Genomic DNA, 17358 nt, shown 5'->3' with positions numbered 1-17358 from the left:
AGCTCACTGTAACATTTACCTCCAAGATGTGGTAGATGGGCTGTAGTGAGGGAAGCCTGGAAAACACACCTTAAATGTAGAAGTATTTATACTTCTTTGCTGGACTCCCTGTAAATAAACCTATAGCATAACTTTTGGTTTTATTATAGGGATTTCATTATACCTTGTTATAAATATGCAAATAATATTGTTAGTTTCAGTAATACTGTGTATTACAGCATAAAATACTTATGTTTTTGACATATCTTAACACATGATCTAGGGCTGTCATTGCAACCAGACTAAGCAGAAATCAAATGTGGCATCTATTCTCCCATATCAAGAGGAAAGATTCAAAAGTTGCATTAAAAAAAAGAAAAACAAAACAAAAAAAATCCCTAAAAGGAGCTGCTGATTCCCTTGTCACTTAGTCTTGCAGACCCAACCAGGTACACAAACCCCATCCAGGCACCCAGTGCATTCAGGGATCTGCTTGCAGCAATCCATTTGCCAGAACCTGGGCTTGTTGTCAGCTTGCCACCTCCTCCAGCAGGTCGCTGTGCCACTGAGGAGGCAGCAGTGCTGTCCTGCAGGAGTGTGTGCCCGTGCCCTCCTAGCTGCTGACTGGTGCGTGCCTGAGGCTGCAGACCCACGGTGGCCACGTTGTACAGGAGGTGCTGGACTGGCATTGCCCGGCCTCCAGCCACCGAACCCTTCAGCGAAAAGGTATCTCTGGTTTGTGCACCTCTAACATGTTTATTTGTAGCGTACAGGTGATTCGTTCTCTGCGGCGCAATCGCTCCCCGGGGCCCCGCCCGCCGCCGGAGCTGCAGTACCAGGCGCTGCCCGCAGGAGGGCAGCACCGCGTGCGGAGAGCGCCGCTCGCCGCCGTGCCCGCGGCGCTCCCGGCAGTGGCTGCTCCCGCCTTCGGCGCCGCTTCGGGCCCAAATCCGCTCCCGGCTCCTTAAGAGGCTCAGCTCAGCCTGGCAAAAACCAGCTAAAATAGAATTTCTTTCCAAGCAAAACTGGGAATTGTCTAAAAACCTTATTTTCTAGGAGGCATTGGGTTTGTTTTCCCTATCCCTGCATAGTTCCGGAGCTGTGTTGGGCAGTGGCAGGAGGGGTGAGCTGTATTTTTTTTTTTTTTAATTTTATATTTTATTTTTTGTAATTTTTGTTCATTCTATGTTATTTTATTGAGGTTTTCTTTGTTGTTATTTTATTGTTTGCTTTGTATTTTTAAAAAAGTTTTATATTTTATTTCTTTAGTATTTATATTTTTTCTTTTACTTTTTCTTATTTTTTCATTATTTTAATGACTTTGAATTCAAAAAACATGATTTAATTTTTATTTTGATGTTATTTTATTTTTTATTTTGTATTTTTTGTTTTTATTTTTATGTTATTTTTTTAATACAATTTTATTTCGTTTATTTTTCTTTTACTTTGTTTTTTATTTTGTGTTATTTTTATTTTATTTTTAAATTTACATTTTATTTCTATTTTTTTCATGTTTTCTATGTTCCTTCCCCACCCCCCCCCCCCCCCCCCCTTACCCTTTCTTACCCTGAGTATGTGGCAGGTTGGCTGTTGGCAACCAAGTAGTTGGAAAATTACGTCCATGGCCCCTGAAGGTCTGGCTATAATCGGGAGTGAAAGCAAAACCTCTGTATTTTCTCCTCAGTTGAAGAACCTGAACGGAAAAAGCTGTAAACGCCGCAGAGCTGTTTTTTCCTTTTTATCCCCTAACAGGTCTCATTCTACCCATGTACAGTGTTAGCAGCAGTAACTTGATGTCGGGGTGTATTTCAGAGGCAGCAATAAAAGAAAATAGATTTTTTAATCTGTAACTCTCCAAACCTCATTGTTTAGTAACAAAGAAATCCAAAACAAAGCAAACAAAAAACCCAAAAGCATAACAAAACCTCACACAAACAACCCTCCCTCCCTGAAAAAAACACAGGAATTATATTAATGAGAATGGAATCTTTACCCTTTAGAAAAGCAGGCTAATTTGATTCTAATTAATTGTTTTTCTGATGTGTTAGGTTAATGAATTGGTATAGTTTAAAATATTGTTTAACATACAAACAAACAGAAAATTTTAAAAATCAATACAAAAATAGGAAAGTATAATTAATAAAAAGAGAAATGTAAAATATGAAAAAAATCAGCAATGTAAGTAAATACAATCTGTATTATGACACGCTATGTGTATTATAATATTTATAATATACTTAGATATGTATATAAAACAGAAATGGTAATGATAAATATAAATATAAACATAATAAATACTAAAAAATTAAAATACAGCCTAGCATGAAGGCTTTTTTGGTTTGAATTTCGTGAGTGGCAGGGTTGTGGTAGTTGCGCTTGGGGGTCTTTTGGGGCATTTCTTTGAGAGGATTTTTGGGCGGGTATTTTTGGGCAGGCTCTTTTTTGCCTCCGTTCTCTGCCCGTCTCCGAGTCCGGGCTGTGAGCTCGGGGCATTCCGCGGTTGGTCGTTTTCCCGTTTCCCCATTGGTCCATTTTGGATCCTTGCTCCGATTGGTCGTTTTGAAATTCATTCACCCCATTGGTCCGAGTGTCAAAGCCCCCCACCTCGTTCGCTGTGAAAAGGGAGTGTGGGCCGTAGGTCCAGAGCTTTGTGTGAGGCAGCAGCAGCACCGCGGGTGAGTGATCGTGGGTTCGTGGGGAGGGCGTGTTTTCGTTTCGTTATTCCAGAGGCGCGGCGGTGCGAGCCAGGGCACGGCGGGGAGTGCGCACTCCGGGGAGTGCGCACTCCGGGGAGTGCACACTCCGGGGAGTGCCCACTCCGGGGAGTGCACACTCCGGGGAGTGCGCACTCCGGGGAGTGTCCACTCCGGGGAGTGCCCACTCCGGGGAGTGTCCACTCCGGGGAGTGCTCACTCCGGGGAGTGCCCACTCCGGGGAGTGCACACTCCGGGGAGTGCCCACTCCGGGGAGTGCACACTCCGGGGAGTGCACACTCCGGGGAGTGTCCACTCCGGGGAGTGTCCACTCCGGGGAGTGCACACTCCGGGGAGTGTCCACTCCGGGGAGTGTCCACTCCGGGGAGTGCACACTCCGGGGAGTGTCCACTCCGGGGAGTGCACACTCCGGGGAGTGCACACTCCGGGGAGTGTCCACTCCGGGGAGTGTCCACTCCGGGGAGTGCACACTCCGGGGAGTGTCCACTCCGGGGAGTGTCCACTCCGGGGAGTGCACACTCCGGGGAGTGCACACTCCGGGGAGTGTCCACTCCGGGGAGTGCACACTCCGGGGAGTGCACACTCCGGGGAGTGTCCACTCCGGGGAGTGCACACTCCGGGGAGTGGGCACTCGGGGGGGGGAGAGTACTCGGGGGGGGGGAGAGAGAGCACTCGGGGTAGAGAGCACTCAGGGGAGTGGACACTCAGGGGACACCTCCTGATGGTGGCTTTTTCTCCTTTGGGCTCTGGTTGGGCTCTGATGTTCTTGGCTGTGTCATGCCATTTTTGGGCTCTAAAATGTCATTTTTGGGCACTGACATGCCATTTTTGGGCTCTCACAGGTCACTGTTTGTCTCTGATGTGCCATTTTTGCCTGTGCCTGCTGTGTCATTTTTTTGGCCCTGCCATGTCAGTTTGGGCACTTACATGGCTCAGGGATTTTAAATGACTTTCAAGGAATTCTATAAGGCTTTTATGGGATTGTAAAAGGCTCAGGAATTCTTAAGTGGCTTTTCTTTTAAGGAATTCTGAATTACTTCTATGGAATTCTGAATGGCTTTCAACGAATACTGATGGGCTCAGAAGTTCTGAATGGCCTTCAAGGAATTCTAGATGGCTCGGAGTGTGCACTCCGGGCTCGGAGGTTTTAAAACCCCGGCTCGGGGGTTTTAAACTACTTTTAAGGAATTCCGAATGGCTTTTAAGGAATTCTAAACGGCCGAGGAATTCTTAAGTGGCTTTTGAGGAATTCTAAATGACTTTTAAGGAATCCTGAATGGCTCAGGAAGCATTTTCCAGCTGAAAAGAGTCATGGAAAAGGCCCCAAGTGCCAGGAGCAGTCAGGGCACTGCTGTCATAGCTGTTGCAGGAGAGGGGCACAAATGTAATTAACAGCTACAGTCCTAATTGGGAGCTCTTAGAGCCACCTGTCCCCTTCTGCTCCAGCCTTTCCTGGGAAGAAGAATCCCTGGGAAGAGTAGGGAGGAATTCTTCCTCTTTTCCATCTTTGCTGTTGCTGGGAGCGTTTTTTTTAATGCTCTTCAGCGCAGCAGAGAGAATAAAATACGGAGTATTTGTGGGCTGGGGTTCACCTGCTAGAACCGCTGCAGCCCAGGATATCTTTGGCTCAATATTCGTGGTGTTTTTTCCAGAAGGAACAGCTCAGAGGTGACAGATGTTTGTGTGATGAGGGGAAGGGAGAATTTGGATCCCACAGAAGTTCTGGAGGAATGCAGAAATGTTTATTCCTGTGGCCATCTCCGTGCTGGGAAAAAACAAAGAGTTCACCCTGTTGTGCTGGTTTTTCTTTTGGGGGATCCTAATAATCTTTGCCTTGGTGGTTTTTTTTTTTTTTTTTTGTTTGTTTTTTTTGTTTGTTTTTGTTTGTTTGTTTTTTTTGGGGGGGTGTTTTGGTTTTTTTTTGTTTTTGTTTTGTTTTGTTTTGTTTTTGTTTTTTGTTTTTGGCAGGCAAACTGTGAAAATCTTCTCCCAAACCTCTTGTTCTGAGTGAAGCTAAAAAGCAGTTGCTGAGAATGCTGAGAATAATGAGAATGAAATCTTTACCCTTTAGAAAAGCAGGCTCATTTAATTCTAATTGATGTGTCAGGTTAATGAATTTGTATAGTTTAAAACATCGTTTACCATATAAACAAACAGAAAATTTTAAAAATCAATACAAAAATAGGAAAGTATAATTAATAAAAATAGCAGTATAAAATATGAAAAATAATATCAGCAATATAAATAAATACAATCTCTATTATTACATGCTGTGTGTATTATGATATCTATAATATACATAGGTACAGATATAAAACAGAAACGATAATGATAAATATAAATATAATAAAGACTAAAATTTAAAATATAGCCTAGCATGAAGACTTTTTTGGTTTGAACGTGGCGAGTGGCAGGGTTGTGGTAGTTGCGCTTGGGGGTCTTTTGGGGCATTTCTTTTGGAGGAATTTTGGGCGGGTATTTTTGGGCCCGTTCTTTTTTGCCTCCATTCTGTGCCGCTCCCTGAGTCCAGGCTGTGAGCTCGGGGCATTCTGCGGTTGGTCGTTTTGCCGTTTCCCCATTGGTCCGTTTTGGATCCTTGCTCCGATTGGTCGTTTTGAAATTCATTCACTCCATTGGTCCGAGAGTCAAAGCCCGCCACCTCGTTCGCTGTGAAAAGGGAGTGTGGGAGGTCAGTCGGGTGGGGGTTCCAGGAGCGCGCAGCGGTGTGCGCCGCCTGAAGAGACCTCGCCGTGGAGAAGCAGCAGCGCCGAGCCGATGGAGCGGCCGTGTCTGCAGGCGCACGGAGAGCCTCGTGGCTCAGCTGCCCCTGCAACTCTCTTAAAAGAGCGATCACTGAGGGTGTTGTTGAGCCTTCGGAGCATAGGGCGCCTTTTTGAAGGCGACCGGCTCCCGGATGGTCTCAGCACCCGAAGAGGCTCCGCGGCCGGGCTGGAGCAGGCAGCGGGCGCGGGCCGAAGGTCCAGAGCTTTGTGTGAGGCAGCAGCAGCATCGCGGGTGAGTGATCGTGGGTTCGTGGGGAGGGCGTGTTTTCGTTTCGTTATTCCGGAGGAGGTCCGTGCGTGTCCCGGCAGCCGCGTGCGTTCCGGGGACAGAGGCCGGGCAGCGGCGGGGCTCCCCGGTCGTGCAGGCGCAGGGCGAGGTCGGGTGGGTTTCCGCGCGCTGGGAAGAGGGCGGGGGGGGTGTTTTTCCAGTTGCCATTTTAGCGCTAAAGCGCGGCGCCGCGGCGGTGAATGTGCGGCAGGAGCTACGGGTTGCCCCGGCCGCATGGCGCACGGGCGGGGAAGGTTGGCGGGGGGGGGGGCGGGTCTGGCGCCGGCAGTGAGGATGCCTTTGGGGACTGGCGGCGCGGCGGTGCGGCGGCTCGTGTTGGCGTGGTGTTGGCGAGAAGGAAGCGAGGTAGGCCGGCGCCGTGGGTACGTGGTGCCCATGGCTCTTTTCGGGCGGGTTTCCCGGCGCTGGGAAGGGTGGTGGGGGGTGGTTTTCTCTTTGCCGCGGTGCGTAGGAAGAGCGGCAAGCCGGCGCTGAATGCTCAGTATGTACGCATGGTGCTCATGGCTCGTCGGTTCCCCGGCGCTGTGTGGAGGAGGGAGGCGGGGCGGCTCTGCCCCCGGGAGTCGCGGTCCCTTTGCGGGGGGCAGGGGAGCCGGGGCCAGCCGGGCAGCGCCGGTGTGTTCGGTGGCGTGGTGTCCCCGGGACTGAAAGGGCAGGGCGGAGCGAGTCGTGACCGAGGGTGGAAAGTGCTCGGCTCCCCCGTCCCTCCTGTCTGGTGGAGGAGCGGCGTTCGGAATTTTTCGAAAGAGGCGCCGTTTCGGCAAGGTTGTTTTGTCCGATTTGCCGCCGTGTAAGTGCCTGTCGCTTGAGGTATGTGGAGAGGTTTTTCTTTATTCAGTAGCGGCTTTGATGGTGGTGACTTCGTGGCGTTTGTTTTTGGTGGTTTTGAGGTGGCGCGATGTCGTTGATGTGTTCGGATTTTGTGATCTTTGGAATTGTATCCTTGTTTCTCGTAGGCTAGGGGTTTCTTTGTTCGTTTTGTTGGATTGCAGTGTGTATTTTCTGGTTGTGGAATGTTTTGGGAGCTTTAGGATTTCACGGGGAGCAGCCTGGCTGTGTGGTGAAGGCTGGGGTGCTTGTTCGCTGCCCTTTTTTTTTTTTTTTTTTTTTTTTTTTTTTTTTTAATTTTTCCAAATTTTTTTTTTTTTTGTGCCGAGCGGTTTTCAGGTGGTTTTGAAGAAACGTGTGGCTTTGTTTTGTTTGTCGATGTTGTGTGCTAAGGGATCGGGTTTATTTCTTTCTTAATCCTGCGTTCCTTAGGTTCCAGGTCGATGTTTTCGGTTTTGAATTGAGTTTTGGTGTTGAATTTATTAATGTGTGTGTGTATATATATATCTATTTTTTTTTTTTTTTGCTCTGAGATTTCTTTAGACCCTATTCCCTTGTGTGTTGGCTGTTGCACCCTGTTGTCTTTCAGATGTAGGGGTAGGCAGGTTTTTCCCAGGGCGGGCTGCAGGAAAGGAAGCCGTGCGCTTGGCTTTAGTGGTATTTTCTTGCCGAGGCTTGATTTTATTGTGCTTGGTGTGAGGGATGTAGCAGTGGGGTTTTTTTTGTGCCTTGTCAGGCTCGTTTTTCGCTCCCTGGGGCTTTTGACGCAGCCAGTTTTGATTTCTGTGGACTTGAGGAAAGAGTTTGTGGTCAGAGATAAAAATGGCTGTGTCGTGTCCCTTTCTCCTGGAGTGCTTATCGGGTGCTCGTGCTGGTGGTCGGGGCGGTGCCGGAGCGGTCCCCGGTGGGCGCCCAGCCCCGGTCGGTTGGAAGGCAGTCTTTTGTCTGTTTTGTGTTGCAAATGAGGGCGTTGGTGTTGGCGGCGCCGGGTTGAGCGTTGCCAATTTGTGTCTTTGCCTGCCTTTGGTTTTTGAATTGAGTTTTATTTTTTGGAAGGTTTACTTGAGAAGCAGGAAGGATTTGAACCTTGTTTGATGGGGGATGTGAAGAAGACTTTTTTCCAAAAGAGCATCAAGAGCCCAAACTTGTCGTTTTTAGTCCCTTTTATTGTTTGAGCCTAGTCTTTTTGTCATTTATTAGGGGAAGAGTATTTTTTAGCGTTGTGGATTTTAAGGCTCACTTAGCAGAGTTTTTTTGTGGGTTTTCAAGTGTTTTCAAAAGAAGCGCTTGGATAAGCTTGCTTTTGTGACTTTGTTAGGAGGAGTTTTTTAAGCCGCTTATGGGTGATGGGTTTTAGACTGTAGCATCCCGAGGTGTTCGTTTTTAAAGGTGCATCACTTTAAAGGAAGGTATTTTTTACTTTAAGGTCCAGAGATGTCTTTTTCGTTTTTTACCGTCGCAGGGGGCTTCTCCTCTTTCTCTCTGTTTCAGCATTTTATAGGCTATGACTTGGTTTCTCATCAACCTTTTTGCTTCAATTTACACACCCATGAAAACCATTCTTTTTTAAAATGCCTCTCTTTCTTATGATTGAAAGGCATGATGTAAACGTAGAGTTTATTTTCATGGCTTAAGTAAGCATAGAACCACTCATTTTTTAACGCTCTGTTTTAATCTGTTTTTTTACTTTTGGTCCTGATTCGATGCTGTTGGTTTTTGTTTCGTCTGTCTTTTTTTACTTTTTTAGAGAAGGGTTAAGCTCTGGAAGCCTGCTGTTGCTAAGAGAGAGTTCCATTTGCTCGGAGTTTGTTTGGTGGTTTTTTTTTGTTTGTGGTGTTTGATGTTTAAGGCTAAGGCTGCACTGGTGAGGGAGGAGGAAGTCAGAGAACTATTAGAGATGGGAGGGTGTATGTATTTGTCAGGGTGGTGTGCATGATTTGTCTATGACAGCCTTGTTTGTGTTTCCTTTCAGGAGGTGAAGCTGGATGTCGACGTTGGAGGTGACGTGTGCCCGGTGAGCCGTGAGCGCTAGCCAGAAGCCGTTGCTGTCGCTGAAGTCTGACTCGGTGGTGCCAGTCTAAGCCTCCAGGACGGTGCGTTTTAAGCAATCTCCTGCCAAGATGCCGAACTTGTCTCAGCAGCCGATGGTTTGTGTTTTAAATTTCATCTGTCAGAAATGTGTTTCCTGGTGCACGAGGTCTTAGAGATGAAGAGCGGCCCTTTCTGGTGGGCCAATAAAGTCTGCTTCCCCTGCCCCCCTTAGTAGGGGGCATTTGGGCGTTCCAGTTGGATGTGGTAGTGAGGCGTCTGCCCGCTTTTGCCAGCCCTGTAAGCCTGCTTCCCTTCCCTTTCTGCAGCATGCGTGTGGCCCGGTGTTAGGAGTTGTGCATGCTTTGAAAAGGAGAGCTTGATGTTGCCTAAGTGATAGACCTTGGTGAAAAACGGTGTGTTTGTGCAATAAGTAAGTCTCAGCAAGTTGCTGGCCAGTTCCCTGTAGATTTTCCTCTTGAAATGTGTTCCTCCATCTGCCAAGAGCACAAAGGACACCCGTCGGTTCTTCCCGCCCCGGGTTTTTGCAAGCTGAAGGGGACCCGTCCTTTTCCGTGTTCTATGCAGCCCAGGTCCCCGGCCCTATCCCACACTCGCATCACGTAAGCAGGTTTGAAAGGTGAGGCAGCTTTCCCGCCAAGAGTTTTTCAGTGGCCTCCGTCCACGGGAGTTGAAATGATGCCAAAGCCCCCGGGTGCCTCCCTATCCCCCCTGGCCAGAGGTGCCAGGCCAGGAACAGCTTATGTCTGTGGAGCACAAGTGCTCCAGTCAGTCCTGTCCCAAGCAGACCTACAGCAGAAGAGATGAAAGGGGGAAGAATGAAGGTAGGAAAGGCTGTGTACTTTGCACGAGAGTGCCTGGTGTCTCCCCCCTCCAAAAGCACCAGGGCCCAGCATCACTGTGATGTGTAAAAGAATGTGTGAAGGCAAAAGCTCCCCCACGCCACGCCACCCCAGGTAGGAAAAGGCTTTGGCATTGTGAGACCCACTGTGAGTGTCCCAGAACAGGTGCCTTGCAGCTGCAGCAGAGGTTGTGCCGTCCACATGTCCCACGTTCCGGACACCTCCATAGTCCCACATGCTACAGCTCCCAGGCATCCACGAACACGTTGTCCCTGCAGCGAAACAGGCTAGAGAAGCTGCACACCCCCGATCAGGAGAGCTTCCCAGGGAGCCCCTCAGGCAGCCGCTCCTTGCAGCCCCTTTTCAAATCAGCTTTGGGCTCACAAGCGGCAGGGTCCCCGAGGCCCTACAGATGTCGGCCGACGTGTCAATAATTTTCCTTTGGAAGCGAACGCTGGTATTGGATTTGTGTTTGGTTTTGTGAGATGTGGGATTTGTGGCGGGGAGACGGTGTGGGCAAAAAAGGAGGGTGCGCATGTGTGCGGGGGTGTTGAAGGAAGGGGAGTATTTGTAAAGCGTGTGTGTATTTCCCAAGACTTGCGGGGGGTTTGGATTTAGGCCGGGCTTGTCCACTAAGCCCTAGGCACAGCACAGCAGGCCAGCTCATGAACATCCCAGTCAAGGGATGTTTGAAATCGTTGCAGAGAAAGTCAAGGTCTTCACGATGGCAAAGGCAGAATTGCAAATGAAGGGAAATGATGTTTGGGGAATTTTTGGAGTTGTGAACCTGAGGCCTGTGTCCTTTTGGAGGTGGCCTCCCCATTTCAGCCTCGGGCACATGCAGGGGAAGCGGGGTTCTTGTGGCTAGCAAGGGAAGGCTGGTGGCCCAGTGTGTCAGGTGTAGGCAAGGAGCTGTCCCTGGCATGAGCAGCAGGTCCGCCGTGCCCCTGCCCTCCCAGCTGCCTGGTGTGAGGCCTCAGCACGACCATGAGGTGTCAGAGCCCGGGTCCAGAGCAGAGGCAGGTGAGAAGCGTGTGGGTGATGAAGGGGTGGCCGGTGCCAGGGCCGCTCCCTTTGGCGTGGGGCTGCCGGAGGAGAGGGGCTTTTTGGGTGTCCACGGCACGTGTCACAGAATAGCTGTGAGACGATATCCAGTGTTCTGGGGGGGCCCCTGGATGCACTTGCACGCCTAGCACGGCTTCAAGGAGGTGCTAAGCCGCAAACCTTTGTGCCAGGTAGCAGCAGCAGCAAGGGTGGGTTTTTGGGAGTGTTTTCCTTTGCATTTTTGTGTCATTCCTCCCTCCCCAATGGCCCTGGAAAGAAAAAATGAGGTTTTGAGGATCCAAGTGGCTTGACTGGAGAGAAGGAAGACCTCTTGTGTTATTGTCTGTATAAAAAGATGTCAAGCTGTCTTTTGTCGTTGTTTGAGAGCTTTGGTTTATTTTTTTGTTGTTCTCAGGGAGTAAATAGAAGGGGAGCGTACGTACCTTTGCCACGGGATGGGTTTCAGGTGGGGCTCATGCCCGTTGTTGCCGCTTCCTTTCCTTGGAGGGCTGAAATTGCAAGAAAGGCCAGCTTGTCCAGCATGGGAAAGGTTTCTATTCCCTAGGATCTTGTTTGGTGGTGTATGTTGTGTTTTGATGTTGTTTCTTGTGTCCAATTTTTTTTTTTTTCTAAAGTGAGGATCACTTGATGGGTGGGTGTGTTTGTATTGGAGGTGGAGTGGATTTCAGTCTTATTTTGAATAGGCGTCTGGCATGTGTTGTTGTGATTTTGTTTTTGTTTCTTGGATGTGAGCATTGAGATGGGGTAGGGCCCCAGTGTGGCTGTCTGGTGGAAGCTAGGGTGTTTTGTTAGATGCAGTGTGTTGTGGGTGTTTGTGTGGTGGTGTTTTTTGTTTTTTTTTTTTTTTTTAATTGTTTTTTTGTTTTGTTGAGGGGTGTTAGGGTGGTTTTGAAATGATGTTGTGTGGATGGTGTGTGATAAGGGATGGCTTATTCATTTATTTGTTTATTTCATGTTGCATTTCTTATGTTTCCTGTTGATCCGGTTGGTTTTGAGTTGAGTTTTGGTGGTGTTAACTTTCTGGTTTTTTGGTGGGGTGTTGTGTTTTTAGAGGATGTGTTTTCTAAGGTTTACTGTGCTGCAGGGGGCTGTCACTTGAGGTGTAGGAGAGGTGTTTATGGATCGTTTTTCTCGTGGTGAGCATGTAGCATTTGTGTTAGTGGGTTTGAGGTAGCGTGATGTTTATCGTGTGATAGGGGTTACTTTCTTTGGCTTGTTGGATTTCAGTGTCTATTTTATCCTTGTGGAGAATTTGGTGGCTAGCTGTTTGTTTCTAGCGGGGCCAGCGTTGCTGGCCGGTGGAGGCTTGCGTGTCGTGTTAGATGGCTTTTTTCTAAATGTCTAAATTTTTCCCTTGAGTGGTTTGAAGGTGGTTTTAAATGTTTAGTGAGATGGGATTTATTTCTTTCATGTCGTGTTTCTCGTGTTCCACGTGAATGAGGTGGGTTTTGTGGTTGTTTTGGTGTTGGATTTTTTTTTGGTGGCGTATTCTGTTTTTAAGGAGGTGGGTTTTGTGGTTGTTTTGGTGTTGGATTTTTTTTTTGGTGGCGTATTCTGTTTTTAAGGAGGTGGGTTTTGTGGTTGTTTTGGTGTTGGATTTTTTTTTTGGTGGCGTATTCTGTTTTTAAGGGCCGTATTTTCTAAGGTTTACTGCTGTGGCACGGTCTACGTGTTGATGTCTAGGAGAGGTGGTTCTTTATTCGGTGATCCCTTTTATTGTGCTGAGTCTGTCGCGTTTGTTTTATTGGGTTTGAGGTTGTGTCCTGTCATTTATTTGGCCGTGTTTTCTAATATTTAGAATAGTATTCTTGTTTGTGATAGGAGATGTGTTTATTTCTTTGTTTTGTTGGATTGCAGTGTGTATTTTATTGGCATGGATGCTTTAGGAGCTCTTTTTTAGGGCTGCATGGGGGAGGCTATCCCCGTTGGCCGCTGGAGTGTGATGTTTTTTAAATGGGAAGTTTTCTCTTTTTTGTGTTCTTTAGTAAGGGTGTTGCTTTATTTTGTTTGCAAGCAGCGTGTGAGAAAGGATAGGGTTTATTTGCGTACGTCCCGTTGCCTTTCTTAAGTTCCATGTCGGTCAGGTCGGTTTTGAGTTTTTTGTTGAATTTTTTTTGGTGGTGTCAGGTGTTTGTCAAGGCTGTTTTCTGAGGTTTATAACAGTGTAAAGGGCCGTTGCTTAAAGCGTAAGAGGTTTTTATTCACGGAGCGGTCCCTTTTATTCAGTTTGGTACGTTGTGTTGTGTTTTCTTGTGTTTGAGGTGGTGTGATGTCATTCATTTGTTGTCGTTGTGTCTCTTTATTTTGATTGTAAGTGGTATGTGAGAAGGGATAAAATTTATTTATTGATTTACTTCATTGTTGTGTTTCTTAGTTTGCATGTCGATCAGGTTGTTACTGAATTGAGTTTTGCTGGTGAGATTTTTTTAATTATATATAAAATTTTTTTTTGGTGGTGTGTTCTGTTTCAAAGAATGTTTTCTAAGGTTTAGCAAGGTGCAACGGGCTGTTGCGTGAGGCGCATGAGAGTTTTTGTTGTTTTATTTTTTTTATTCTGGTGAGCACGTGGTGTTTGAGGTAGGATGCGTTTCATTTTTTCAGGTTTTGTCCTATTTGTCCTTAGATTGTTGTCTACGATACGCTAGGGTTTTCTTTGTTTGGTTTGTTGGACGGCAGTATGTCTTTCATCGTTGTGCATCCTTGGGAGGTGTTTCTGTTTGAATTGGGGCCAGTGTGGGTGGCTGCTGGAGGTTTCCCCTTTTTTTTTGTTTCAGGTTTTTTCATGTTTTCTATGTATTTTCTATGGAGCGGTTTGGAGGTGGTTTTTAATCCTTGTGTTGCCTATCTTTGTAAGGGGTGCGTGAGAAGGGATAAAGTTTATTTTTTTCTTTCTTTTGTGTTTGTTTGTCTGTCGATGAGGTTGGTTTTGAATGGAGTATTGGTGTCGGTGTGTTGTGTTTTTCAAGGCTACGTTTTTGAAGGTTTTGTCATGCCGCCCACTCCTGCGGAGCGGCAGTCACAGCTTACCACCCTTGTCCTTTCAGCAGAGGCGTCCCAGTCTGCGGGGCTTCTGAGGCCTGGCGCCGAGGGTGGCGGGTGCAGACGTGGCGACGCCTATTTCCGCGGTCCGCCACGCTTGGACAGGTGCAGGGCACTTGAGCAGGAGCGGTGGTTCTTTGCAGTGCCTCGAGTAGGACCCCACGTTGTGGCTGGAGATGCTGAAGAGCAAGGTGCCAATGTAGCACGTGTGGCAGCTGAGGTTGCTGTGGAAGAGATTTGAGAAGAGACAGTACAGTGGTTAGCTGTGGTTTGAAAGAGACATCCCTTGCTTCTCCCCCCCCTAATAGGCTGGCTAATATAAGGGTAAGGAACTACAAGCCTTTGTTGCAAGGGAGATCCTTCCATCTGTCCCCTGGGTGTAGCCCTTGTCCTTGCCGAAGCCAGGGGCAAGAGCCGTACGCACGGCCCCTTACTTTCTAGAAGCCCCTTGCAAAGGTGTTTCTTGATTTCTCCCTTCCTCCTGTGCCCCTGGCTGTAACTCTGGGGATGTCAGGGGCTAGGCAGGTAGTGTCTTTTTCCTAGAGCTATCCCAAGTCCTTGTAGAATTTTTCTCGTGCCACGAGTACCTGTACCTCTGTGTATGGCTTGTATGATCCCCTAGCTTGGCTTATTTGTTGCAGAACTACTTTGATCCGTCATGTGTTTGGTGCCGAAAGGTCTGGCCATGCCTCTCCACCCTGTGGCCCGACATGCTAGGACCAGAAGGTGTTTTAACTTTGTCACTGGCAGCCTTTTGGTACAATGCACCCGGCACGTCCAGAAGGCACGTGTAGGCCAAGGCCTGCCTCTAGTTCCCTGGCCAGTTGTCCCTGTGTTCCTGGTTTTAGCAGCTGTCTAAGCCTGTTCCATAGTTTGCTTTGCCAGGGTGAAGAGAGCCAGAGCAGCAGGCATTTGGAGGGAGGCTTGTGGGTGTCGTGGGGAGCTCCAGCGAGTCCCTGGATGGGGTTGTTTTAGGAAGTGTAAGGCCAGAGCTTTTTGCATCTACAGCTTACCATCCTTTTTAAAGCAAAGACCGTTGTTTTTCCTGTGTCTAACCCCACTTTTTTTTTCATTGTGTGCAAAAGAGAGTTTGCCTGCCTGTGATGCCATTCCTTGAAGGAAGGGGAGAATGTTTGAGCTTCTGGGCCACCGTGGATCTTTTGGAGCTTGTCAGCCCATCGGTTTCCTACGGCTTCCTCCTCCGAGTCTCCTGATGGGTATGTGTCTTTTTATTTCCCATATGTCACGGCTCGCCTTTTTGCTAAGATCCATCAGCACGTCCAGTAGGTGAGAGATGCAGAGTTATGGAATGCCTGGATCACCCCATCTGCCTCCTTTGAGTCAGTAAAAAAAAAAATTCTCTGTCTGATTGTGGTGTCCTAGACAGGCTGTGAGGAGTGCCTCTCCTTGTGGCCTCTGAGTTGAGCAGGTGGAGGGTCCCCTTCCCCCTTCTCCCCGCCTTCCTTTTGTTGCATTTCATTTATGATACAGGATGCTGTCCATTGTTTCCCTTGTAGCAGCTTTGCAGGGCCATCCATGGCCAGCTTTTGTCCCTCAGGCCCTGGCATGTGTGCTGCCTCTTTTGCAGCCCTGGTGTGGAGATGTAGCTGAATGCAGTCCTGGGTTCCTTCCTCCCTCCCTGCCCCCCTTCCTCTTCAGGGCTGTTTGAACAGGAGTATGGTTTCAAGCCTGTGGCCATTTTAAAACTGAAATGCTCCTGTTTCATGAAGCAGGAATCATTGTGTAAGAACTGAGTGCAGATCAGGCACTGAGTTTTGCAGAGGCTAGGGCCAAGCCCTGGCCTGTGGGTGTAAGGCTTTGGAAAAACAAGCACCAGGCCTGTTTTGCCCCCCCCCCCCCAATGGTCTTTTGGTAAAATTCCTTTGCAATGACCCTGATTAACATGTGCATGGAGTTGAAATTAGTTTTCTGCGTTTAGAAGGGGTAAGTGTGGGGCATTTCCCCGCATTTCTCCTTTCCTTTTTTAAAGCTTTGCTGCCTCCTGCTGTCCCTACCACGACATGACCGCTGTGTGGTCTTCAAAAAATATTCAGTCTAAGGTGTCTGGTACAAACAAGTGCTGCAACTCCTTTCTTGCCTTGGGTCATGGCACTTGTCAACTCCCCTCTATTCCTTCCAGTTGTATTTAGTGAACCCCCCCAATCCAAAAACGTGCCAAGGACGCGACCTTTTTTTCCCCCCAAGCCATGTGCCTTTTCCTTCTAGTGTAAGTCCTGAACATGGTTTTAACTTGTTATGAATCTGTATTTTACCTCCCAGTAGTCCTCCCTTTGTATTTTTTTCCCTGTCCTTGAGCTGTGTTTGGTTGGTTTCTGAAAGTTCCTTGATGGGTGTGTGGATCCTGAGTGGTCATTTGTTTGGAAGAAGTGTGTGTGGGTCTTGCAGCGTGTGAAGCTGACAGCTGACTAGGGGGGGTGGTCATGGCCCTCTGAGTGTGGTCCTATGTGTTGAGCCCTTTATCTGGAGTTCCCACTGTGGTGTGAATTGTTTGCAAGACCTTGGAGGGCCTTTTGAGTGTAGGTGTATGTGAAACATGTCGAGATTTAATTCAAAGCTACCATCCGGCTTCCTGAGGTGCACGTTTTTGTACGTATGTAAGGGTGAGGTTTGAGTCAGAGAGCCTCTTAAGAGCTACTGTTTTTTTTTACAATTGCCTATGGATATTGTGTCCCTGCCTGTGCTTGGCCTCCATTCCCAGTGGCATATGGGGTTTGTGAGAAGGGGAGTCCCTCCATCATTTCCTATGGTAAAGCCCATATGTCATACCTCTTCTGTTAGAATCTGATTGTTCATAGGGCTAGGGGGTATACCCTGAAGCCCATTCCTTCCTCTTTTGTCATTCCTTTCTTTCCTCCATCCATTTGAGTCTTTTTATTCATCCTCTCCCCCCTGAACTTTGGGTGTGCCAGGGCGTATGTCACTGCCACAGCATCCCTAAAGTTTTTATGCTAAGATGCTGTTTTGTGATGCCACGGGGGGCACGGTCTGAACCTGTTTTTTATAAACCTGTACTGGGGGGTGATGTGTTGTCATCTTATTTTTACCACTTGTGCTGTTCCTTTTGTTGTAGGGAAAGTTTGTAGCCCACGGGTGCAGCGATCCACTCTCATAAGTAGGTCGTGGTACCTCTGCAGTGGAGGAATTTCTGTGCAATCCACTCTTTTGTTTTGAAAAGGCCTTGACGCGTGCTCTCAGTCTCCCTCCTGGTGTGTGGTTTTTCTCATTGCTTTTTGGTTTAGTTCTTGGGCTCTGAAGCCTCTATCCCTAAGTAGTTTTGCAAGACTGTTGTTACGGGTTACTCTGCTTTGGTTTTCCTTACAGAAAAGTTACCAACCGTATGTTTATGATGGCCAGGCAGTATACAGCCTCTTTCCATCCTATGCACTGTGACATTCACAGGTCGTATCAAAGCCTTGTATTTAGAGACCTGTTGAACACCCCAGATCCCAATGCATCTTCCTCCCCGTCAGCTCCCATTCCTCCCTTTGTATGCTCCTTGCCAAAAAGGCTCTGGAGCATGTGTAGTTTGTGTCCTAAAATGAGCGCTGGGTCTATGTTGAGGAGGTGTCCCTCAAAATGAGGAAGATGAATCTTCCTGATCCTGACCTTTCTACCTTTTCAGTGCATTTGTGACCCATGTTAGAGCTTAGAGTTTTGTGTATTGAATGGGTCCTTTGAGCAGGAAGTCTGCAGCTATGTTGTGTGCTGTTGAGCCCATTTTGGTTTTTGTGACAGGCCTAGCTCCATCA

The 17358-nt window shown here is 47.9% G+C and overlaps 1 long non-coding RNA gene across 2 annotated transcripts; it reads left to right on the top strand.

Annotated features, from left to right (window-relative positions):
- Window positions 1-5409: 5409 nt before the first annotated feature.
- On the top strand, window positions 5410-14812 carry LOC120760555 (uncharacterized). Of its 2 annotated transcripts, none has more exons than XR_005703393.2 (3): window positions 5410-5708; window positions 8566-8686; window positions 14674-14812. It is a non-coding gene; the product is annotated as an uncharacterized LOC120760555 (long non-coding RNA). The 2 variants fall into 2 exon arrangements; XR_005703394.2 differs by lacking the exon at window positions 5410-5708 and adding an exon at window positions 5769-5853.
- Window positions 14813-17358: the final 2546 nt, after the last annotated feature.

The sequence above is a fragment of the Hirundo rustica genome, chromosome 17 (assembly GCF_015227805.2).
Source record: "Hirundo rustica isolate bHirRus1 chromosome 17, bHirRus1.pri.v3, whole genome shotgun sequence".
In the NCBI taxonomy this organism is placed as follows: Eukaryota; Metazoa; Chordata; class Aves; order Passeriformes; family Hirundinidae; genus Hirundo; species Hirundo rustica.
This window is presented reverse-complemented; position numbering and strand designations above follow the sequence as displayed.